Source organism: Artibeus jamaicensis, unplaced genomic scaffold (assembly GCF_021234435.1).
Source record: "Artibeus jamaicensis isolate MK-2021 breed Jamaican fruit bat unplaced genomic scaffold, CSHL_Jam_final contig_332, whole genome shotgun sequence".
NCBI lineage: Eukaryota > Metazoa > Chordata > Mammalia > Chiroptera > Phyllostomidae > Artibeus > Artibeus jamaicensis.
Window position 1 is genome coordinate 27890752 of NW_026521788.1, and position 25747 is coordinate 27916498.

Genomic DNA, 25747 nt, shown 5'->3' on the forward strand with positions numbered 1-25747 from the left:
GAAAATGCTTTCTGGAAAAGGATTAGTCAGAAGAGCATCTTGATGTTAGCACTGGCTCATTTTGCCTCAGTGTCCCAGCAGGTGCCTTTATTCAGCCCCTGAAGCCTTATCACTTCCCACCCTCTTCCTTGCCTTAGTGAGAGGGCCTTCTTCAGATCTCATTATGCCTTTAAGAGTCTTGCTCACAGAATACTGGTAAATTATATGAAAACTGAAACCTCGAGTACCCTAGTAAAGAGTGGTAGTGATGCAGGACTTGAATGACTTGACAAGACTACGTAGGCACCATAGGAGAGTCACTTGTCTTATAGGATTTTTTGGTTGGTCACACAAGATCTTGGGTGTCTTGCCCACTGCTGGAACATATCATGCACTCACTGTTCTAGCTCTGGGTCAGGAGGCAATAGATTACCTTAAAGAGTAAACCTCCCTGCCCCAACCATGGGGTCCTTGACTTGATGGGTTTGCCTGGAAGAATGTTTACAATGATAGATGCCACTTAATGCAAGTTTTACAATAAATCCCCCAGAAATTTCCTCCCCTCTCAACTACACCTCAGATACCTTCTACATGCTATTTCCAGTAAGGACCTCACTTCCCTTCTTCTCTCCTCTTTCCCCTCCTACTCCCCCCTCTCAGTTGCAGAGCAAGGCCTCTGAATGAATAACTAGAGCCCCTCTCATTCCAGGCCACTAATGCCAGTTGATGGATGGAGCTTGACACACCCACATTTCTTATGGTTGTTGTCCCACCTTTTTATCTACAAGTATTGCTCTACCTATCCTTTTTGTAAACTGGGATTTTAACCTCCCTCATGGTGAGTGGCTTCATGCCATTTTAGGAAATGAGTAATTACTATAGCTTTGGGCATGGGAGGGAGGCCGTCAGGACTAAGAATGTAGCACAAATCCCATTGCTAGTTCCAGGGTCAAAAATCACCCTCTATGCCCACCCCAAACACAGTCACATTGGCCACATATTATAAAATGATATAGTACAATGTGGTTAAATACATCACTGATTTGCCAATAATAGATATTGGTGTGTAAGTCTGACTGGCGGTGCAGCCGCCTGAGATATTGATTTTACTGTCTAATGGTTGAGAGAGACGTTATCTTGATTAATTAGAAGTCAAAAACAGATACATCATCTGTTAGATCTCTTGTGGAATTCACCTGAAAAAAATTCTACATGAGTCTCAAAATTCTGGAAATGTGTGAGCTTATCGAGAAAAAGGAAAGGGGATGCCCATCTTTCTCTTCTCTCCAACTGAAGCCTTAATGTTCAGAAATTAAAAAGAGAAAGCACTACTGAATACAGAGCTTTCCCTGGAGTTAAGTGCTGCAGCCTTTCTGACCTTGAATGGGCGAAAACAGTCCCTTTACCCTGGGATCCTAAAGACTCCTAAATGGTCATGAATGGAATTTCCTCTGCAGAAGTCATTTTGGAAGCATCCAGAGGATAATTTTCAGAAACCATGCATAAGGTGCTAAGTAATATTATTTTTAAAGATGAAAAACTTATGCATATTATGTGCACAGCTGCTGAATTTCAATCAAAGGATGCTTTTACAGAAAATTCAAAGGAGTTTAAGAAAGAGAACTATTGCTTGGGACATCTAATGCAATTTTTTTAAGTTGTTACAATCCATATAGCATGCACGATAAGCCATAATATAACACAAAGCTATAATGAGGTCTGATTTTCTTCTTGATTTGTAAGCTAAGCTTATACAATAGTCTCTCTTAATAGGTGGTAGTTGTTTTTCTGTACTTTTCATTATTTTCTAAAACGTCCTTCATTTTTCAACTTGAACACTCCCTGTATCAGTGAAGCTGATGGTATATCTACCATGGTAAGAAGCTGAGTTATGAGCACCCCTGGAAAATATCCTGAACTCTCTGTGCCAAAATGTAACTGCTCTGCCATTTATTAATTGTGTGACATTGGGAAAATAATATGGCATTTCTAAGCCTTAGCATCCTATTTGATGTCACTGATTTATTCTAAAAATATTTATTAAGAAATATTTACTGAAGTGAGGAGAATACAGTGATATCCAAAGACACCTGGGTCCTGCCCTTATTGGAGCTTAACTTGTAGCTGGGCCATTCTAAATGGGATAATTTAATGCATGTAAAACAACCTTGGAGTCTATGATCTGTTTACTAACTGTAAGAGAAAATGGATGGATGGTAGAGTAAGTGGTAGATGATTTCAGTCTTCAACAGGCCTAAGTTTAATTAAGCCTTTCTATGTCATGTTACAAATGTTTATTTGAAAGTCTAAGCCACAGATTTGAAAGACTGTTTGCCAACTTCACTTTTTATTTTAAAAGACATTTTCCCAGTTAGAAGTTTTTACCTGCAGAGAGCAGGTGCCTGCGTCAAGGTCACCTTGCTGTTGGAGGGCCTCAGGAGGCCACCCACCTCTACAGCTTGACCTAGAGCCTATTTTTCTTGCCGAGGGTCAGGACGCTACTCTCCCTAAATGCTTCCTCAATCTCTTTGCTACTCCTCAACTTCCACTTTAGCGAGACCAAATCAAACCAGATCTTGGCTTGAAGTTAATTTGTCCATTTAACTGACAGTTCCTGAGTTTCCACTTTGCACCAGGCTCCATGCCGTGAGTTAGGGGAGCAGACTTGCACTCTTCTGCTCTTGGGCTCATCAGTTTAGCAGAACATCCTTAGAGATATCATCATTTTGTGGATCTTTTGAAGGAGAAGCATGGAAATGAACCGTTGCTGACTGGGCACAGGGTGGGGACTTCATAATAATCCTCCTCCCCATCTACCTGTTTCAGTAGCTCTGCACATATAGTGAAAAAAATTGCCTAAGGAAGCTGCCTCTTAGCACCACATAATGTAAAGGCAGAGAGTGCTTTAAAGGAACTAGTTTTTAAGGCTTCATGTTAATATTATGTCAGTTTTTCCAAAGAGTTCACCAAGAAAAAATAGAGAGAGTATAAAATGTGCACAGTTTAGCTACTCAATTGTCCCCTTCCTCCTGGTGGGAAAAAAACTTCATAAAGGGAACTCTGACCCACTGAAATTATATACTGAAAATAAGAAGCACATATTCCTTCTAGAGAAGCCAACATATGTATCAGCAGTGCTCCCAGGCAGGCTGAGGGGTCCTTTGCTGAAACCCTTCTCCTCTTGTGGTTCTTGATTCTTGCACCAGCTGGATGGAAATAATCCTGAGGAGTCAGAAATATTTTGCATGCAAAATAAACCCTTAACACAAAAACAATTTACATGATTAAATCACAAAGGCACTTTTGGATAAAGGGTGATCAGGGAAACTATCCAGCCTGCCTCCCTAAATTGGGCCCCTGCAGTGAGCATCCCTAGAATGAGCCTTACGGCAGCTGTACAAAGCGCAGAAGGCATTTCCTCAGCCTCCATAGCATCACCTGAGGCAGATGCGGCTGATGGTTAAGAAAAGCTTGGGTAGTGCACTGAGTTTGGCTTTCTCCGTCCTGATCTGACTGACAGGCCAGGCTCTGCTCATCCCTGAAAACTAGCATCAGGGAATGACATACAGTTTGATAACATAAGATGCTTAGGTTTTTTGGCTCAAGTGAGATGTTCAGAGCTAATAGCCCTGTGAGCTGAGTTTTAGCTGCGATCTGCACCTTGAGATATCCGTTATGTCTGGCTCAGGAAAAAGGGAAAAGAATGAGAGCTTATTTCTAGAAAGGTTTCCGATGAGCAGCATTTGTCATTGAAGGGGAAGATGGGTATAATTAGCTTGTCAGTCTAGTTTGGGCTGAGCAGGCTGTCTCTGCTAAGAAAGATGGACTAACTGCCAGGGCCACTGACAGGCAGTCGATAGCGCAGCAATTAATGTCATAAATAATTCCAGAACCAATTACATCAAAATGGACTCGGAGCTTTAAAAAGGTACAGAATTCTCTTATTCTTCCTGCTAACAGCAAGAAACAGCTTTCATTTTTCTCTGTAATTACTTTTCATCGTATACAGCAATACAGCTGAGCTTTTCTGTCCATATTTAAGCCTTGTCTTTCTCCCAGCCTCTTCCCCCACTGCCAGCCTCCCTCCTTCACCCCACAGGACAAGGCTGTTAAAGTCGATCTTCCCTGCCAGAGCAGTGGGGTGAATGTATAATCTTTTAACTGGGCTGTTGCTGGAGAACTCCAGCTACACCTAAATGATTAAGAGCCAAGTTTTCGAAAATGTCATGGACAATGACAACAGAGTGCCCCAAACAATGGCATTTGGAAATGAAGACATTTGTGAAATAAATGGATTTGTCTTATTATTTTAAAGGTTGCTGCGCCTTTGCTTTCACTGAATTTATTGATCTTTTTCCCCTTCTCCTCCTCCTTCTTCTTCCTCTTTTCCCCTCCTCCTCTGTACAATTGCCAAGCATGGAAGTGAGGCCCAGCTACTCCCTCCACACTGCAAACACAATTCAATACTGCCTGTGTGCTAATGGGCATTTTTTTAAAAAGAAGGACTATCAGTTGCTGTAGTATAGTCTTTTGCTTAAAAGCTATTCTCTTGAGCTGTCTCCACTCTTCAGCTTGTTCTCTCTGCATTATAGTACTATGCAGATAACACAAAGGTTATTATACTCATAATAGCAACAACATACCAGATACTGCTGGTGCTAATAGTCTCCCCTCCCACCCCACTTTCTTTCTAGCCTCATCAGTTGCTTCTGTTGCTGGTGGAGAGAAAAGAGGGGATTGTGGGAAAAGAAATTATTGCAGTATTCATTCACAGCTTTGTTCCGGGCCTGACAAAAATTTCCAACTTTTCAACCATGGTGGCGTTCACTCCAGAGGGACCAAGGAAAATGGCTCACAAAGTTCCCACCACTTCGAAACCAGAAACAGCTGTTGGTGTCGCTTGCAGTTTGCTGAGTGTGCTCCAGAGTTAAGCACCTGCAGCTGATGGCTCTCCCTTTAGCAGTAGGTGTCACTGCGGTGAGTGGTAATTACAGGGAAGGTTTTAGAGGACATGGGATAATTAGGACAGCCTGTGCAGGCATAAACACTGACATTTACCATATTAAAAACTGGAAATGTCGGCATTTTCCTCCCTCCCAAGACCACAACAATAGCAACCTCACCAACAAGGATATGTTTTCAAGAGAACAAAGGGTCTGTGCACTTGAAGGGGTCTGACTGGGTGCCTATGCTTAGCATCTGGTGCTGAGGGGGTTCCACTGCCCACTTTGGAAAGGATCCTGCTGAGGTCACATAGCTCCTGTTCTGTACTCTTGCTCCTTGTGCTTGGACACACAGCACGCACACCCAAGGCCTGAATGGTGGAGGGGTGGTCGGGCATGATGAATGGTACCCTGCAGACATCACCTATCCCTTTCCACTTCAAGCTAGACATAGACTCTCTCGATATGCCTTCACCTGGGACCTGGGTTATTTGATGACAGTAACCCAGGTAAATTTTCTGATACTTTGGCAAGTGACAATAAGGCAGTAAGAAGGTAGGTGACATCAAGCTCTAGTCTTATAAACTGAAATTACCCCTCTAAGAGCTGAAGCTGCAGAAATGTTCTTTACTCTCCCTCCCAAATAGAAATGGAACAGTGCCTGAAGATAAGTTCAATAATACCTAGGTTGGCACTGAAACCTCTGGAAGGGAGCCTATTCTGAAGGGCACCAGCCTGTTGCAAATACAAGGCTGTCAAACCAGAGGACCTGAGTTTGAAGCCCAGTATGGCATTGTCCTATTAAACAGCCCCACGTAACTCAAATCCACAGTTCTCCCTTTTAAGAGATGTACACATAAAACTATCTAGCTCCTAGGGTTATTGTAAGGATAAAATAAATATAGACATTTTAAAAAGTGCACACACAAGAAGAGTTTGATAAAAACAATAGATAATAGTAGGAGGGGGTAGGATCAAGGGTAGGGAATGGGGATGGCTGGGGTGAGGGCAGTTGTGGGGGGAAAGCGGAGATAACTGTACTTGAACAATAAAGAAGGTTCAATTTTAAAAAAGTGGTAGGAAGAATTTGATAAAATTCTTTATGATGGCAAAAGTTCATTTGTCCCAAATAGGGAACTGTATTGGAGGTTGATTTCCCCAAAGAAGAAGGAAAAGCCACGTCCAAGTTTTCTATGCTTGGAAAAGATGGCAATGACCAAATGACAAACCCTGGGTACAGAATACAAGACCTGGAGAGATGTCTGTGCCTAAAAATAAAGGGGTGGAAATCAGTTCTCACATTTGCTCCCTCACTAACCCTGCGAGTGTAGGTGAGGGCTTCCTCTAGGATGAGACTACACTCTAGCCTTTTGGATGGAAATTTTTCAGTATGGTCTAGGTCCTAAACATGGAGGCCTCCATGGCCTTCCCATATTTTACTTCTCTACAGGAAGGACACAGGGCCTGCATCCATTGATGTGGACTGCTAGGAATAGGGTCCTGGGGCCCTGCGGTCTGGGAAAGAAAGGCAGAGTGGAGCTGTGGAAAGAGCTGGAAGCCTGATTCCAGCTATGTGTTAACTCTGGACAAATTACTCCAACTATCTAAACTTGAACTTTACCACTTATAAATGAGAGAAAATAACTCACCTGTATCCACCAGTGCTGTAGGAGGAATAAATAAGCCAGCTTGGGCAAAACACCTACCTACTAGATACTAAAACGTTGCCACTTCCTTTGTATATTCCCTTTCTCATCTCCTGTCCTTCACAAGGAGTTTATGAGTATCTGATGTCAAATGGCATCACACAGATAAATATGAATACCTTCTTGTTATTTTCATGTTACTCTGAGGAGCATTCTGGATGTGGTTATTCCCCTCTTCAAGACATCAGGCCCTGAGTTCCTTATTTTGACTCAGGAACCAAGCAAACTTCTTCAAGGTCAGCAGCAAGCAGGCTGAATTGGAGATAGACACTGTTCTATCAGCTGTATTTTGCCACCAAAAAATAAACTCAATACATTTATTTTACCTATTTCTAGATATAAAAGTGAGCCTGCTTGCTGCTGACCTTGTGTGTCCAAACTTTTAGGCTTTGGACACATAAAGATCCTGATTTTCAGAATATTTCTGTGGTTTGTGCAAGAGTAGGACTGAATATTTTAAATAGTAAATATCCTGGACAATTGGGCTTTGCTGGAGATATGCATCCCCACAGCAGAACTGAGAGGATGGATGGTCAAACAGAGATCTGTACCAAGCAAAGGTTGACTTGCACTGAGAGTCAAGGCAAGATTTGTGGTTAAGCCAACAAGAGCAGGTGACATATGAGCAGCCTTCAGGACTGATGGATAGTCTTTTTGGATGGTGTCTAAGATGGCCTCAGAGCCATGCTTCTGTGGGCCTTCTTGTTTTGCTAAAAGTTTTTTTCTACTCTTTAGGATTTGGGGCAACCATTTGTTTAATTTCCTTGACTCTAAAGGAGCTAGATTCTTACATAACTTTTAGACATTATGGATTGTTGAATAAGCCATAGGTTTTGAAGTTGAACAAACCTGGGTTCAAATTCTAGTCCTACTACTTGTTTGCTATACAATTTTGAATAGATCTTAGTTTTGCTTTTTCTTTTATTTTTTTCTTTCCTGTTTGTTCTCCTTGGTATAATGGGTAGAGTGATACCAACTTCATAAGGTTGTAGGGTGAATTATATAACATTCAAGAGGTAATCATGATAATAGTTATAGTAGTAAAAGTAATAGTTGTAGAATAGTAATAATAATAATAATAATAGAAGATATTATATTTTTCACTCTCACTCAGGTTACAGTTAAAATGATCATAGCTGGATTTCCAATCTGTTTATTTTCACTTTAAATCCCCCTTGAAAAAACTGTAGAACATGCATGAAGCACGGGGCACACAATAATCTGTTTCCTTATTGCTTGAACTGGATGACAGTCCTTGATCTCCTGACTGAATTTTGGATTCATTTGAGACATCTGGATGCTATGTGTGCTCTCTTGTTCCCAGGCTTTTCCAGAGTAGGGGGGCAGATATAGAATTTTAACATCAGTGCCAACTTCTGGCTCTCTCTGCTTGGAGGATTAGAAAATGAGTTTGGTGGAGATGCTGTCTGTGGAGTCCCTGAAGATGCATAGAAGTGGGTCAAAAACTCCAGGTCTGTGGTCAAAGATGCTGTAGAATATTGGACATTTACCAAACTCATTTTTTTCTCTGTAATTCAGAAAGTCTCTGAAGCCCACTCCCACCAGCCAGTATCTCTCTTTTTCCTCATCTTCCTTAAGTCCCCTGCTAGTCAAGGAGGTATCACTTGCTGTATTCTGAAGTCACTTCATTCCATTTGATTGTGAATCCAAGAAGGGTAGGAACTTTTAGCAATTTTGTTTGTCAATGTGTCTTTACCTCCTAACAGAGTGAATGGAACGTGAAAACTACTCAGTAAACATTTATGAATGAATGAATAACTTTGACTTAACTAGAGCCCTTTGAAATTTTGGGTGCTCAAAAAGCCTCTATTCTCAAAGTATAGAAAACCAAATTTTCAATAGAAAACAAACTCCAACCTGTACAATTTCAGGTAAAATTTAATTATCTCAAATCACCAACCTCTATTCTTATCAGAAGCAATTCAGGTGCCTCTAACCATTAAGCCTACTATAAGCTCAGCACAGTGACTGACTTAATACTACTTTATTTGGAAGAATAGAAAGAAAGAATAGGAAAAGAGAAGATAAATATTTGATTTCCTTTTGTTGTTTTGAAATTCATTTCCCTACATTGTATGTCATATATATTCTGAATTTTGAAGACAATGAAAAAAACATCAATATCCCTTTGAATATAGATTCTTTCATTAAAGATTTGAATCATCTGTAACATTGATAAGTATGGTGACTTCATTGTCTTCATTCAAGTCTTCATACAAGAAAAATAATATAAACAAAACCAGTATGAAGTTATTTTTTCTATCATCTAAGATATAACACAATAATTTTTATATACATAATTATGTTAAATATAAATATTGACATGCTTTCTGTGTTTTCTAACTAGGCAAAAATCCAATTCTGTGGGATTATTATATATTTTAGATGGTAAATTTCCCCTTCTCAACATCACTATACATAAATAATCTTATAATAGTCAAGCATAAATAAATTTCCTTCTCTTCTAACAGTCAGCTCTCTAAATGGACACCCTAGAGTGATAAGTTGAATTTATTAAAAAATAAAAACACCATCAGGAGCAGCTCCCAAGAACAGGAGCTAGAATATCATTAAGTAATGCTTGTCATAATGTGTGTGTGTGGCAAAGAAGGAAGGCAGCCCCACTTTGAGCCCATTATTATTTTTTAAGATTTTATTTTACTTATCTTTAGAGGGGAAGGGAAGGAGAGAGGAGGAGAAATACCGATGTATGGTGCCTCTTGTGTGTCCCCTGATGGGAACTGGCCTGCAACCCAGGCATATGCCCTGACTAGGAGTCAAACCGTAATCCTCTGATTTGCAGGCCCACACTCAATCCACTGAGCTACACCAGCCAGGGCTGAGCCCATTATTTGATAAACAGAATTCTGGGCTTCCAATCTTATGTGACTACGCTGCTGTTCTTGGATTTCATCCTGATTTGAACACGTATTTTCAAGATATGAGACATCTCAAAAACTACACTTAGAAATTTTTTATTTCTTATTCTCAACAAACTGTAGCCAGGTTTGAAAAATAAAGAACCATTTAGTTGAAAAATCTGTAAAAAGAGTGCATATGCAGGGTAGAACAAAATTATTTTCCTCCACTTTTGTAGTGTGCATATATTTTACATTCCTCATGACGTCATATGAACCCTTAACCCAGCAGTGTCTGAAGCCAGTCATCTGTGCCAATAAATTGACTTGAACTGTATTTTTGTCACTCGTTGCCGAAAAAGAGCAAATAACAGTATCAAACAGCTCTTTTATATCATCTATCTTACTTGTTTTCTCTTTCCTTGCTCAACTCAGTGGAATTTCTCACTCTTTTATACCCTTTGGGCATTTGCAATCTCATTTATTATTTCATACTTTATAATATTGATTTTTTATGCATACCCTTGCTTTTTATCAATACATTACAAATTCATGGAAAGGAAGATCGTATACTTCTTTGAATTACACCTAACAGAATTTCCTTGCTTGCACACAGTAGGTTCTTAGCATTTGGAAATGAGGATTAATGGCAGATTCCTGGAAAAGTCCACATGTCAAAGGGTTAATAAAGTCTTCATTCATTAGTTTATTCATCAAATATTTATTAGATATTTCTATTTCATTACCTGTGATAATGAAATCTGCCTGAACATATATGTGTTCTTTTCCAGAACTGCCACGGATACCTGGCATGGTTTCATGGAACAAGTAGGAGAAAGAGACTGTGGAAGAACCAGTTCTTGGTATAATTTCACATTCAAATACAACATACAGCTCAGCCTATTGGAGAAAATACAGTTGAGAATTCCCTATGTTTAATAACTATCATTAAAATGACAGCAATAAAGCCTAAAACCCAAAAAGGGGAAATCATCTGGGTCCTTATAGATTGTCACAGCCAAGAGCAATAAAAACTAAATCAATCACAGATCATGGCAATAGATAATTTAGCTAGTACTGGAAATTAAATGAAAGGACATTTCCAGCACTCAGCCCGTATTGTGGGAGGATGAACATGCCCTCAGAATTCAGATGGGCTCATTGAACAGTGTAGGGTGAAAATAGGGGGAAGAGGAAAATTATTTAAATGAGATTTAAATTGCTTTGTTTCATTATTCCTCTGAAGGTTGCCTTTGTTATTACATTGCAATATTTAGCCATCAACATTTCTGACACACCATGGGTTTCCTGGCATTCTCATTCTTGTTCAAGGGGAGAGAAGGTGGCTTTTTTGAGAGTGGTCATGTAGTCTGGGAAGCTGGAGCCCCATCATCAGCTTATTTCTAGGGTTAGTTTTGGAGGACTTTTTGGACTGGAGGCAAATGTGGAGAGGATCCAAGAGAACCCCCAGAAGCCAGGAGGTTTGTTCTAGGCCTGTTTCTACCACTATCAATTACAGATCAGCAAATCTGGGCTTCAGAATTCTCACTGGCAAAGGGAAAAGATTAGAATCAATCACCTCTCAGATCTTGTGTAGTGCTAACACTCTGCAATTCTATTATAAATGATTGGGAGGAAGAACAGAGTCCCAGTCATGGCCTTGACCTGCATGAGTTTAGCTGCTAGACTGAGGGAATGCCCTCAATGCAGGAACTCCTTTCCTGTCCTCCACCCCCAGCAAAAATTATATCTAGAATTAATGCATGAATGAATGACCAATGGGCAGTCTTCCATTCTTGGTGGATTAAATCTAGTTCACTGAAATGTTTGCAACGAGGGATAAATTTTCTTATTTCAACTACAATATTGCCTTCTCCTTTAGGCTAATGTATGGGGAATCACTGAATCCATTTCCAATGTTTGCTTTTCTAAAGAAAACTGACTTGTGTTTAGTTCTTATTTTGGGAGGGGGGGTTCCACTGGATGTTAAGCCACCTACCCTTATTCACATGAGCCATTATTTTAGCCTTATAACATGTGGGAAAGAGGATTCATGCTACTTTTATAAATGGAAAGGGCAGAGGAGTATTAAAACAACCTGTGTAGACATTAAAGTTAATATTTTAAGGAACAAAACACCTGTCCCCTCCTATTGGCATGAAGAGTTGAGATAGGCCAGGTGAGTTAAATCTGAGTGAATGGCCTTAAACATAAAATGTACTACTACCTGTGAGGTGGAAAGTTTAGGTGGTAATGGACTATGGCAGCAACAAGGAGGGAAACAAGGACAGATTACAGGAGTGACTGGGAAGTCTGCTTGTCAGCTGACCAAGGGCAAGGCAATTCTAAAGACTTAGAGAAATGTCTTTGCATTTCAAAGTAAGTGATATTTAGTGAACTTTTGCTAACGGGCCATTGATAGCCCTTTTAAAGGAGCACCGTTTGGAAAGAGACAACAAAGCAGACTTGCAGACATTCCAATTTTCATCTCTGGCTCCAGGTTGTGACATGTTTCTGACAGCCAGCTGCTTTCTGTGTTTTCACGACTCTGTTTCTCTACCAACCTGAACCATTCCTTTTTCCTTTTTTACTCCCATGTCAAGTCCTTTTTTAAACATGAAGATTTGCCAGCTGTTCTCAGCAATCTCTTCACCATCTATTCACAAAACTTACAATAGTGATGAGCACTTGGTGAGAGCACCAGCCTCAGTGCTAGGCACACTGTATGTACTTCCTCAATCAGTTCACCCTCTCAACTGCCGCAGGAGGAAGCTACGCTTATTACCTTCGTTTAAAAAATGAGAAAGCTGAGGATTAAAGAGGTTAAGTCCACTTGCCCTGTGTAGCTGAGACGCAAACTCATTCATACTGCATCTGGGCACATGACTTGAACCTACTGCACTATACTGCACTATCTCTACAGTAACAGAACTAGCCCTTTAGAAATAATTATTTTAAATTGTTTGCTTTTCACATAGTTTTTATTTCTGTATCATCGTAGTGTTATTTAGGGTTGTTTTTTTTTTGCCCTAAGCTCCTAGAGACCAAGTGACATGCCCCATCCCTCTTACTACCTCCCTCTTTTGTCACCACTACTAGCCTGTGCACACGGCACGCTGATACTAGCATGGTAGGTGTCTTCAAGCCCACTGTCCCCTTTGGACCCTGACTAGTTGCTCATCCAAAACCAGTTTACTTCAGAGTTGTCCTTTTGTCTACCTCCTTACCTTTGTCAAACTGCAAGAAATCCAAGGGGCAATGTGAAACAATTGGTCTCCATGTATACACACAAGCTCAGTGCAGCTGGGCTGCAAAGCCAGTTTATTATCTTAAGAAGAGGATCTGGTTTAGCCTGAGTTTACATCTCATCTGCCTCCCATTCATTAAATGGGCTCTGGGTCTCAGCTTACATTGCGTAAACTCTGCTGGTATGTATACAATGCCAGCAATATGGACAAAGCTAACATGTGTTGAATACATCTACTGCATCTGAGGTCTCTGAAGGTCACTCACCAAAGTAATATATGGTGCTAGTGTTGGTGGCTGAAGGTCGAGTCATCTTGCTTTTCATAATGCATAAACCTGAAACTCACTCAGACACCAATCATATGACCTAAACCTTGGAACAAATATTTTACTAAGTAAATCAGAGAGCATGCTGGCATTTCTATTAACCTTCAATGCACTGCTGACAGAAAATGAATAATGATAAATAATAACTCAAGCCTGTAAATCATGTTTAGCATCAGAAGCAAGAAAAAATGCTCATGTGTGCTACCATCTGTTAGGAAGAGAACAGCAGGGATTAGAGGAGAGATGTGGGAGAAAGGAGAGCTCACCGGTGCTGGCTGGGGTAAGCACCTTTTGGATTTAATAAACTGACCAAGAAAGGGTAAGCCACCTCTAAGCAGGATTGATGGAGTAAGGAAAACCCCTTTTCCTTTCATTTCCTCTTTGATGGACATCAGTTTCTGGCTTTGATCTGCCAGCCTTCCGTGTTTCCTTTTTTCCTCATCTTTTGCCACATTAAATCTGTTTCCACTGTACCCACTGGGTCACAGGGTCATTTATAAAGGAGTCATCTAACTAAGCAAAATCTTCTTGGGGCCCTACCTCTCCTCCCTCCACCCTCTACTAGCAACACTTGGTTTTTGTTGTCCTGTAGGCAGGAATGGCAGCTAGACCACTGCTTGAAGTTCTGTGCCTTCTCACAAACATCTCTGTAGAGGGAGGTCCCAAGCTGAAAGGCCTTCAGCCTTTTGGCACAGAATAACTCACTGCAATTCCAATCAATTTCACAAAATAGAAAAGTGACTACCAGATCACCAAGGTGTGTGGTACGTGAGGTCTACAGTGAAAAGTTCCTCTTGTAGGGAACCCCCATCAATCCTGGTCAGAAGGGGCTTACCCTTTATTGTTCAGTTTATTGAATCCAAAAGTGCTTACCCCAGCCCATTGTGTCATCTCTTCCTGGGGTTATGGACATGTGTTTGCTTTTCTCTCCTCTCTCTCCTCCTTCTTTCAGTGGGGCCAACATTTGCCAAGTTGGCATTGCCTTCAGATGCATTCCAGCCAAGAAACAGACAAAAGCAAGTTCTATGGTTACATTTTTTGGAATAAAAACTCATTCCCCCTTTTTGTTTTGCTAATTTTGTGAGCATCTCAAGTGCCAAGGCAGTTCTGGCCCCCAATTCATTGAAATGCAAAGAAATTGACCATTTCTTTTTTCCAGATGACCCCAGTTTGTCCAGTCAACAGGCTGCTCAAGAGGAAGCAAGGCCTGTCAACAGGCTTCCCATCTCAGACTCTGTGTTTGTTTCTCCATGAGACATGGGTGGCAACTGTCCCTGCACAGGTGCCAGTTCATTAGGTTGAAGGGATATTGTTGTTTTGTGGGGGTCTGTCCATGATGACTGTTTTGTGATGATATGTTCTTCTCCTTGGGAATTATATAATCAGAAAGAGAATGCATTCTTTTTATTGTTTGAAACATGCGTCTTTTTTGAATGCCAGTAATTAAAAGTCGTTCTGTACCCCTTGAAATCAGAGCTATGCTAAGTGATGATAAACCAGGTATAGTAAATGAAAGAAAAGTAGTTCTAACTGCTTGCAGAAATTTTGTTTCATTGACTTGCTATTGGATCCATTTCCCCATTTGGATTGGGGGCCTCATTCAAAGAACTGGAAGGGAAATGAAGCCAAAGAGCATTGAATTTACAGTGGGAAAATTACTTGAGGTCCCCATTAGACTGAGTAACCATGACATCTCCTTCTGAGCCTCAGTTTCCCTACTATAAATTGTCTACCTAGTGAATTTCCTTCTCATTGGTATCATCTCCTTCCTTTCTCTTTATTTCTTTACCATCCCCACTTTTTTAATTAGAGGTGAAATAGATGAAAGAAAAAATGAAAAGAAAAGCAGAAAATTAGCATTTTCTTGGCTGCACATTGCATTTATTAATATTGCAATTTGAGGTAATGAAATTCACAGAATGCAAAAGGTTTAAAGTTCGCTTGGTGGGGTGAACTCCATCACATGGTATATGGCTTGAATTTCAAGGTGAGGTTCGTTATGCAGAATGCACAATGTGGGCAAGCTAACAATGCCATAAACTTCAGTTTTGCATTTTTGACTTTAATGTTGCATTAGTGTAGGTTTTGGGTTTTAATATGCTGTATAAATATGGAATACATATTTGTAAGTATAGGTGCCAGGGAGGGGAGGATTTTTCTGTTTTAAATCTCTGGCTTTGAAAGTCCAACTCTATTTGCTCTCTGGTTGACTATTTTAGAAAGCAGGTGGGAAAAAGTAGGGCAGGGTGAGTTAACTAGGAACAATCCTCATTTATGCCCAAATCCATTATCAAAGGCAGAGGCTTGCTTTCAACCTCACTGCAGTTTGTGGAAGATTTAGTAATGGAAATCAAAGGCTCCTGGGATGGAAGCATCAGGATAAAGGAAAGATTTTACTTGGCTCATCCCTGGCACCCTCCCAGGCCAGAGCTTCCTCGGGTTCCACTGATGGTCAGTGTCAGCTCCCTCCCTTGTTTTTTTCTCTGATTAATGATGTTGGTCACCCTGAGTGGTAAGTGGAAGTCTCTAGGCAACAGAAAAGATGGGAATAGCTGCACAGTTTATCTCCAGCAGAGGACATGGAAAATTCACTGCACCTAATAGGGACAGCCAGTGAGCTTGGGAAGGACAACCTTTGGGGATAATGTTACATCCTCATTGCCATGGACTTTTTGGGAACCCAATCTGCCTGACGAGATGCTCTCCATTGTCAGAGACAGCAGAGGTATGGCACTTTTCTCCATTAGGAGTCATTGCTGTCTGCCTCAGCACTCATGGCTGTCTGATAGGTGCCACTTTTCTACTGGCTGGGCTCCTGAATTTCTTCCCAGTAGGTGGGAAAGGGTAGATTGATATTATAGGAGAGACTAATGTTGGAGAGGCAGATTTGGAAAAGAAAGGCAAAATTCAATTTCTAGAACTCAAAGTGGAGATGCTTTTGACCCCAGGAGTTCATTTGTGAACTATTATGCAGGGCTCACGAACCTGCCCCAGCTCTCGCCCATGGTGACAGTATCTCTGCATCTCAGAATCATACATGTCTGGAGCCAAGGGAGTCTCTTTGAGGTAACACACTTCTCAGTTTCCACCAAACTGCCATAAGTTTAAGACATGCACTCTGTTAACAAGGATGTTACTTTCTACCTAGCCTTGAAACTATTGGTATAATCTCCTATCTCCTCTGCTTTCCATTGAGGTAAAACTTTCTCACATCATCTTCGAACCACTTGAGGACCTACCATGTACCAGGCCCCATGATAACTACAACGTTCATATAGACAATGGTACCTACCCTTATGATGCTCACCACCTGGTGAGGAAGGGTATTACATGAATGAGCAGTGTTCATTTACTGGGATGAGTGCTGTGATAAATCAGCACACACATAGGGAAGGGAGCATTCTCTCTGTCTCAGGGAACAGAGGGTATATAAAAATGAACATGCATACAGGGAATGTCAAATAGTTTGGTATGACTGTTACTTAGGATGAAAGGGTAATCTCAGTTGAGGCGAGACTGGAAAGTAGATTAAGGTCATGGGCTAGAAGGTCATGGGCATTTTAGATCTTTGCCTAGAACTGCTCAGTAACTCCTGGGATCACCAGGAGTTACTGAACCTAGAGTCCCAATAGGATCCATTTCTGAAGAAACGCTTCATGAGATCAAACTTGGCCCCTCTGGCATCTGAAGCCAACCCAATCTATACTGTAGTTAGAAGAGTTACGTAATAGGTTATCTGTGGTCTAAAGTCTCCTCCTTCCTGAAATACTTTTCTATATCTTAAAACTCAGTATTTCTCCAATTTGTATTATTTGTCTGAGTTCAGGCATGGTACCCTAAAGGTATACATGTTAAACTCCAAATAATTTACCTGGTAAAGACAATATGTTCTAATGTTATTTGTCTTGAAAACCTCTATGGGACAGCTGCCACCACCACAAATGTACCAGATTGCACACATGTGTCTTGTGGCATCTGGGCCAACTGGAAGATATTAACCCCATGATAGGATGAAAAAGCCCTCTTAAAAGTGGAAATTTAATTCTAGAAGCAAAAATTGCTATCTATCCTGGCCTTGCATATTCTAGGTGCTGTCACAGCTCTTCTTCCCCAAGTCAGTACTGGGACCTTCACTAAACCCCCCTGGGGAGTGTGTTTGTGTGCATGTGTTTTAATAGGAAGGAAATTATACCCTCAGTGCTGGGATACAGAGGTGCTAGGTGATATATTAGCATCCTGATCTGACATGACTGTCAGAAAAATTATCTGTGACCCAAATGGGGCCACACTAAACATGATTTATCTTCTTAGTCAGCTTAGGTTGTACTCTCCCTTGAGAAAGCCACGCCAATTAAGCAAAAAAAAAAAAAAAAAAAGTAAGGCAAATTGTGTGTTGTGGTGGCTGGTGTTGACTGCTCCCCTAGAGAGAACTACACATTTATTTTCTTATTGTACCCTTATTTGTAACCAGCTCCAAAATGGAAAGCTCAGCAGTTTATCTCCTTAATGTCTTAGTCCCTTCATCCACTTTTTTCCAAAACAAAATTAAATCATTTAAAAACAATTTTAATAAGCACTAAAAAGTGTAACGAACCAAATAATGAAGAACTCATATTATTTTCTTTATCTACTTTGTACTTAATTTATTTTGCATGTTCCCTTTGCATGCCTCTTCCCTGAGAGTGTTTCCAACAACATTAGGATTCTAGGTAAATATTTCCTTTAGTTCCACTGAAAACTAGTACAAATCCCATTTGCAAGGTAGATGGACTCCTGTCCTGAGTATCCAAGACAGGACTTCAAAGCTCATGCTCATGACACAGTGCCCCTTTGGGAACATGATGTCTGTCAGGCTCTGGTGAATTTCCTCTCAAGCCTCAAGCCAAATGGGCCCCTTCTGGGTCTACGCAAGCCATGCTGATTTCCAGTTCATGTGTGGGATACAGTCGCAGTGTAAAGTGTGGCCCATACTATACTTTTTCTTGTCTGTTGTTATCATAGTTGCATGCAAGAGCCCAGACTAGGATCTGGCTAAAGCAATGGAATCCAAAGCCCAAAGTCCAGGCATTCCAGGCTTCCGGGAGTTCTGCCCTGTGACTAAGCATCACTCATCCATTCCATTCTCTATAGGATGCTTATAACTATCCCATGGCCTAGGGAGCCTATAGACTGGGTAGAGAAATTAGCCAGGTATTCCTTCTTTACATCCTTCAGTGAGTCCTATAACAATGACCCAGGATATCAGACCAGAAATGTAAACATGTAACTGAAAAAGTCATATTCTAATGAATATTGTGCCTACATTCCTTATAACTCATGGAGTGAGGTAGACAAATCAGCCCAGGGAATTTAGACTGCATGGGGTGTAGAAAATATGCACAAAAGCCATCTTATGTGGTTTTTTTCAAGTATGTAGTATATCTGTTTCAGTAAAAAATAAAATACAACTATATTTTAAAACCCAGTTCTCGGGTTTAAAAAGACATAAAGGTAGGGAGGAAGAATGAAGGCAGAAAGATTAGAAGAGAGAGAGGGAAGGAAACTCATCAGGACATTTGTTTAAAAGAAAAATACATCTATTATATGGCGACAAGCATGACCTCATTTGGAATACCTTCTAGGTTGAGATCAAGGACAAGATTCCTGGAGGCTCTGCAGTGTTAAGTGATTACTAGTGGCACTGGAATGAGTATGAAAGGAAAGGGGACGAATGGAGGCAGAGACTTGCCTCCCAGGAGAGGCAGTTTGAGGGTAAGTCTGAAAGGAGAAACAGAATCTGTGTAGGAGGAGGATCCCTGAGCTCCTGGACTCTAAGGAGAAGTGTGGACTGAATGTTAGAGAAATATTACTCAGCTTTCTGTGTCCTTTATGGAAGCCCTGAGTAAAGCAGAATGAATTGTACCATCTGTATGGGAACACTTATTCTGCTTTTACTGGCATGCTGACTTCTCAGGGCCTCAGTTTCCTCATCTGCACAACAGGCACAATAAAATAGAAACCATTATATGTGTTCATTATGAGTATTACATGAGATGAAACCTGTGACCTGAGACCAGAATGTCGGTGGGTCCTCAGAGCCACTGAGGATGTTTGTGTGCTTTCTTTTGATTTGAACTGCCCCTCTCATCCACCCCTCTTGCTTTTCTAAAGCTCTTCTCTTCCCCTGCAAATTTCTAATGTCCTCAGCTCTGTGCTGCCGAGAGGTTTTCCGGAGCTGAGATTGATTAAAATGTAGTGGCATACCCTCATTTTACGTCACCGTGTGTGACTAATAGCCTCGGAATTCATGCCACAGATAAATAATTGGCCCTTCAGCCATCTTCCATGTCTTCAGAGACATGCAACCAAGATCTATCACAGCTGCAGACATCTCAATGAGCATCATCTCTAGATCATAATAGATCATGTTATATTTGTATATGCTCGGGAATATAATTTACTATTAAATGGGGCCAAGATCAGCACCACAGAAATTATCCTTCCACCAAGGCAGACTCCTCGACTGCATTATATGCACACTGCAATGTTTAAAATATTAATTATATTGTAAACTAAAGGTTTACTTTATGTATCATAAATCTGGGTGTCTCTTCTTTCTCTGTGCCTAATAAATATACTTCTCATCAACTTTTAATTATGCTGTTTGCATTATTCTGTCCTGAGGATGAGAGTGTACACTAAATCATGGTCTTCTAATGTGGACTACAGCATAAGTTTAGTTAATTAAACCATATATTTTATTAGTTCTTGCACTTCTATCTTGTAAAACTATGCATTATTATGTTGAAGTTGGTGTGGGGGAGGATGCATAAAGTAACATAGCAAAGGTGTTTTTACTATTATTGTTATTATTATTATTTATTCTGGAGATTCAAATAATTTAGGAAAAGTTGAATTGTTTTATCTGTGTGTAGTTCTGCTGCTTTCTGAACTCTGGGCAAACTGTCTCTAAAAGCTGGGGAAGAGGTAAACATGTTTTCAAAGGATCAAAACACAGTTTTGAGACCAGTTCTTGGGCTGATGATGGAAACTCAAGCTTGTGGTAGGCCCCAACCCCTCTGTCAAGCGAAAAGCAGCTCCCCAGGTAGACCCATTGGACCCAACTGTTTTCTTCCTCTAGGTTGTGCCATTAGGCAAATGGGCTTTGGTTTCTAGAACCATTTTTGTTCTCTTTAATTCAGACACAAAACAAAAGAGGCTTTGAGATGTAATAATTCTTTAAGTTTTAGAGAGGCTGACTATGGGTTTTAGAATGGAATTCTGAAGTGTCCCTCAAGGCAGGCAGTTTGAGAAGGGGATGATGAATTAAGAGTGAGATTCAAAGCCTGATTATGTGACATTGCAGGTCTGCCCTTGTGTTGCAGGTCACATGACAAGTGGAAGCTTAGAAGCCAAGGGAAATTGAGTTGAAATCTTACTGTATCATTTGCTAGTCATATGACCAAGGAAAGATATACTATGGTGCTAGCCTCAGTTTCCTCATCTGAAAATGAAGTGCATAAAACTACCCCTTCTAGTTAATGTGATGATTGAGATATAAGACAAGTGCTTAACACAGTGCTGATATACAATAAGTATGTGCAATTATGGTGCCTGTTGTTATTGCTGCTGCTACTCTGACTATTGACACTCACAGAATCTTTCAGGTCTGACAAGATGATGCATAGCAATGAACTGAGCTGTAGGCCCAAAGGTGCAAATCTACTGGGTCGGTCAATGGCTATACCACAATGCAGCTTGTTCCAAGTCACTCTTGAGCGAATCCAATTGTTTCTAGCAAATTCTCTATGTTCTCTCTTGCGCCCATGTTGACCACTGAGTTGTATTGTCCTGGGGGTCCAAGCTGCTCCCCCAACCTTCCCCTTGGTATTGTCTGTAGCTATCCCCCTGGCTTTCCCATCTGAACATGCATCCCAGGCCCCCGATACTCTGTGCCTCACAGCTCTTCTCCGCATAGGCAGAAGGGAACCTTACACACAAATGCAGGTAACTGTGATTCCATTCAATAGCAAGAGGGTCCTTAAGGCATTGTGGGACCCTTTTGTTGCCTACTCTTTTATAAATGACCCCCACAATATGCTGGCTTAATCAACTCCCTCATTCTTTTTTTCTTTCTTCCCACCAAAATGAATAAATAAAGAACAGAGACAAGATCTGTTTTGCTTCAACTTTTAAAAGTCTTTGAAGGCATGGTTATTTGAGAACACTAAGAAAAAAACCTTTTGTTTCTTAACTGCTACTCAGGTGGTAAAGCCCCACTTGTTCCTCACATAGGGAGGATAGGGAGGACCCACTGTGTTTTATGGTTGACTCAGGCCTTTCTCCTGCACCCCTTTCCTCACCCCCTTCAACTGTGCTACCCTCCAGGACACAATTCACAGCAGAGTTTACAATAAACAAAGACAATAAGTCACAGCAACTTGACCAGGGTTGACTGGAAGAGTCTTTGCTTGCAGTCCCCTCCCCTGTGAGAGTGTGGGTGGGGACCAGATGAAGGAACCTTCAGAGGAAGACTTCTTGCCTATAATGGATCCCATATGCCAAGGGCTGAGTTCTGATATTCTCCAGTCCCAAAGCACCTAGGCTTTGATTTTTATTTTACTTTGGGTGGGTGGAGGGATAGAATCCGTATGCATGGGCTTCAGATCTCAAGCTGACAGTTCAGCACTAAATAAAACATTACATACGTGTCAATTTTTTTCACGATGTCTGCGTGTGGTCTTACTTCCCCTCTGCCCTATGGTTCTCAACTCCCTTTCTTTAAGACTTTTTTTATCTATCAGTTTAAAAAACATTATGAAGAGGTATGTGCTCTTGACTATAGTACTGTCACTCACTCCCCTTTAATCTGAGGATACTGAAGGGAGGCTGACACTTTCCATAATTTATCTCCCTATGAATGGAACAAAACTGGAAAAGATATGGGGATGGCAGGAAAGGGACTTCAACAGAGGTCTCATACTCATGTGTCAACATTTCTAGTCCAACTGAATAGTTGACAACATAAAAGTATAATTTGGGGATTTTGTGTGCATTGAACTACATATTACATATGGCCCTCCCTTTTCTGTTGCTACTTTGTAGAAAGAAAAGCAAAGAAAATTTCACCAAGATCTAGCCTATTGACAAATAGAAATCCTCAACTATGTTCTAAAAGTTCATAACTTCTACAGCCAAGCAAGGGGCCCTCAGCTTTATTTTTACAGTTTAATTTCAAATATCACTCCTTAGACTCTTCATTAATCTAAGGAATTTCAGTAATCAATGGTTAAAGGCGGAGAACTTCTGAGAGAGGATGAACTTGAACCCTCATACGTGGAAAAGCCCCCACAATCTATTCTATGTTTGATGAATGCAAGAGGACCCAGATGGAGCACAGACCTGCAGCATTTTACGTTTGATCTGATGGACTCCACATCTCCGCCAGGACAAGGGGGCTTTGCAGGAAAGGAGAAGCCAAACTGAATTCCAGATGGAAAGGAAATCTGAGTGTCACCCTGGGATGCCAATGATCTGGTTTAGTCATTAAGAATGCCACAGCTAACAGAAAGCTTCAATTTGAGCCGTTAAGAATTTACTAGTTTTGTCTTTCAACCCCTACTGAGGGAGACCCCTGAACTTTTATTTCCCTTCGAGGCTGTCCTGGGTTTTCTTCTTTAACATTGTCCCTGATTTATGGTATGTCCACATTTCCCTGGATAGTACCATCTTTTGAGTTATACATCATCAGAGTGACTCATTCTGATGATGTATGGCCCCAATACATCATCAAAGCTCCTTGCTCTGCTGTTGCACTAATGATATGTTAGTGTAATACATCACCAGGCTGAGCTGCAGCCGTGATGGATGGCACCGAGGGTGATGGGAGCCCATGGAGAGGGAAGCTGAGGAGCAGGCTCCAGGTAGAAACAGGAGGAAAATCATTCAATCCCAAGTCTACCTCCCTTCCTGGTACCAATGCCCATTCTGAATTAACACTGTGGAATGCACCCTGAACCTTAAAGAAACACAGAAGCATGTATTATCCTCCCTCCAAAGTGTTATCTCGGGGCTCCTATACCTTAAAGTTATGTTATAGGTTATATAGGTACCTTAGATCATAGGTACCTTAGAGATTATACATGTGACCATAATTAAGAGCTGGAGGAGTCCATTGAACTGAATTGGGGCAAAAAGGAACAAAAAAGAAGTTGGGCTCTAGAAGAAGGACTTCTTCTGCAAGGAGAAGAGCGAATACTCAGAGAAGAATGTAGGGGTCAGAAATCTACAACCCATATGCATAACTCCCTGGCAGAGCTTCAATGGGAGTGTTTCCATGGTTTTTCAGCTGCTTTTCTCTTTCTGTCAGTGTTTATTCCTGCTCAGGGCTTCTGACTTGCTGCGAACATTTGCCTTAAGGGAACTTTGGAATATTGGTTGGTGGGTAGTCCAAGTATTAGACTGAACCCATATTATCCATTACTACCATAACAACAGATGCCACCATACCAGCACTACTGCTACTACTATATTATACCACTCTCTGGCCTCTCTGTAAAATCAGAATTCCTAATACCACTCTCACTCTCCAGAGTCCTGTTTGTTCTCTTAGTTGGAACGTGTCAGTGTACTTTAGTATGTCCTTACAGGTTTAACTGTTCTAGATATTTCAACTGAAGGAAATTACACAAGTGACTTTTTGTGTCTGGTTTCTTTCACTTAGTGCTAGAGCTGTTTCCACCCTTTGGTTATTGTGAATAGTGTTGTTATGAGCAAGTATTGGTATGGGTACCTGTCTTCAGTTCTTTGGGGTATATAGCTAAGAATAGAATTGCTGGGCCATCTGATAAGTCTCTGTTTAACTCTTTCAGAACTGCCAGTTCTTTGAGTGATGGAAGGAACTTGTTGATGGAAATTTTCTAGAAATCTCTCTCTTTTTGATTTTTTTATTTTAGAAAGATGGTATTTCTGATTGTATAATTTAGCATTTTATAAGTATTATCCATCATGTTTTGCCTTCAATTATTTCTCTTGCTTTATGTCATATCATTTTTAAGTATCTGATTTTTCTCTCTTGTCATTTTCAAATATTTTGTCTTTTGTGTGATACAAATTTATTAATATTAATTATTTTTGTTATTGTTACGTGTTTGTGTGGGTTGCCTGACTTTAATGGCATGTATTATGTACTTATATCTGTTAATTACATTAAAGATTAAATAGATAATACTTAATTCAATGGATATTTACAGAAATGTCATTTGATAAAATTAAACAACTGTTAACACAAAGGAAACTAAATTAACAAACAAAAAATCTTTGGCCCTGGTTGGTGTGTAGCTCAGTGGATTGCATGCAGGCCTGTGAGCCAAAGAGTTGCTGGTTTGATTCCCAGTTAGGCACATGCCTGGGTTGCAGGCCAGATCCCTGATGGAAGGCATGTGAGAGGCAACCACTTATTGATGTTTCTCCCCCTCTCTTTTTTCTTCCCTTCTCCTCTCTCTACAAATAAATAAATAAAATGTTTTTAAAATCTTTGGAATAGAAGTGTCTTTTCTAAACTTTACAGAAGATATTTTTTAAAAAACTACACGATATATATATATATATTCTATCTTTGGCTTGCTTGCTTGTTTTGTTGATTAGGTTCTGCTTATAGGTGAAATCATATGGTATTTGTCTTTAACCGCCTGGCTTATTTCACTTAGCATGATGCTTTCCAGATCCAACCGTGTTGTTGCAAAGGAAAGGAGCTCCTTCTTTCATTCTGATGCATACTGTTCCATTGCGTAAATGTACCATACTTTTTTGATCCAATCATTTACTGATAGGCACTTAGGTGCTTCCAGTACCTGTAAATTGTGCTGCTACGAGCATTGGGGTGCATAGGTTCTTTTTGGATTGGTGTTTCATGGTTCTTAGGCTATAATCCTAGCAGTGGAATTGCTAGGTCAAAAGGCAGTTTCATTTTTAATTTTTTGAAGAAATTCCATATTGTTTTCCACAATGTCTGAACCAATCTGCATTCCCACCAACAGTACACCAGCGTTACCTTTTCTCCACAACCTCCTCAGCACTTCTTGTTTGTTGATTTGTTTATGATGGCCATTCTGACCAGTGTGAAGTGATACCTCATTGTGGTTTTAATTTGCATCTCTTTGATGGCTAGTGATACTGAGCATCCTTTCATATATCTATGGACCCTCTCTGTATTTCCTCCTTGGAGAAGTGTCTGTTCTGGTCCTCTGCCCATTTTTTAATTGGGTTCTTTGTCTCGAGTAGAGTCATTTGAGTTCTTTACATATTTTGGAGATCAAATCCTTGTCCAAGGTACCATTTGCAAATATATTTTCCTGTATGGCTGGTTCCCTTTTCATTTTGCTAATGTTTTCTTTAGAGCACATATAATTCTAAATAGTAAAGCTAAAATTATTCTTTAAAAGTTGGAGAGGAAAATAGGTCCAATATCACCATTTCACAGTGGAGATCCTAGCTGGTACAAAAAGAAAAGGGCAGGAAATGAACAATACAGAAATGCAAATTAAGAAATAATATTGACATGGATGTATAATTGACTTCACTGAAAACTCAAAAGAATCTAAAGGTAAATTATAAAAATTAATGAGAGCTTTCCAAGGTGGGTAGATATAACATCCAAAAAATTACATGTCCTATATGAAAATATTTG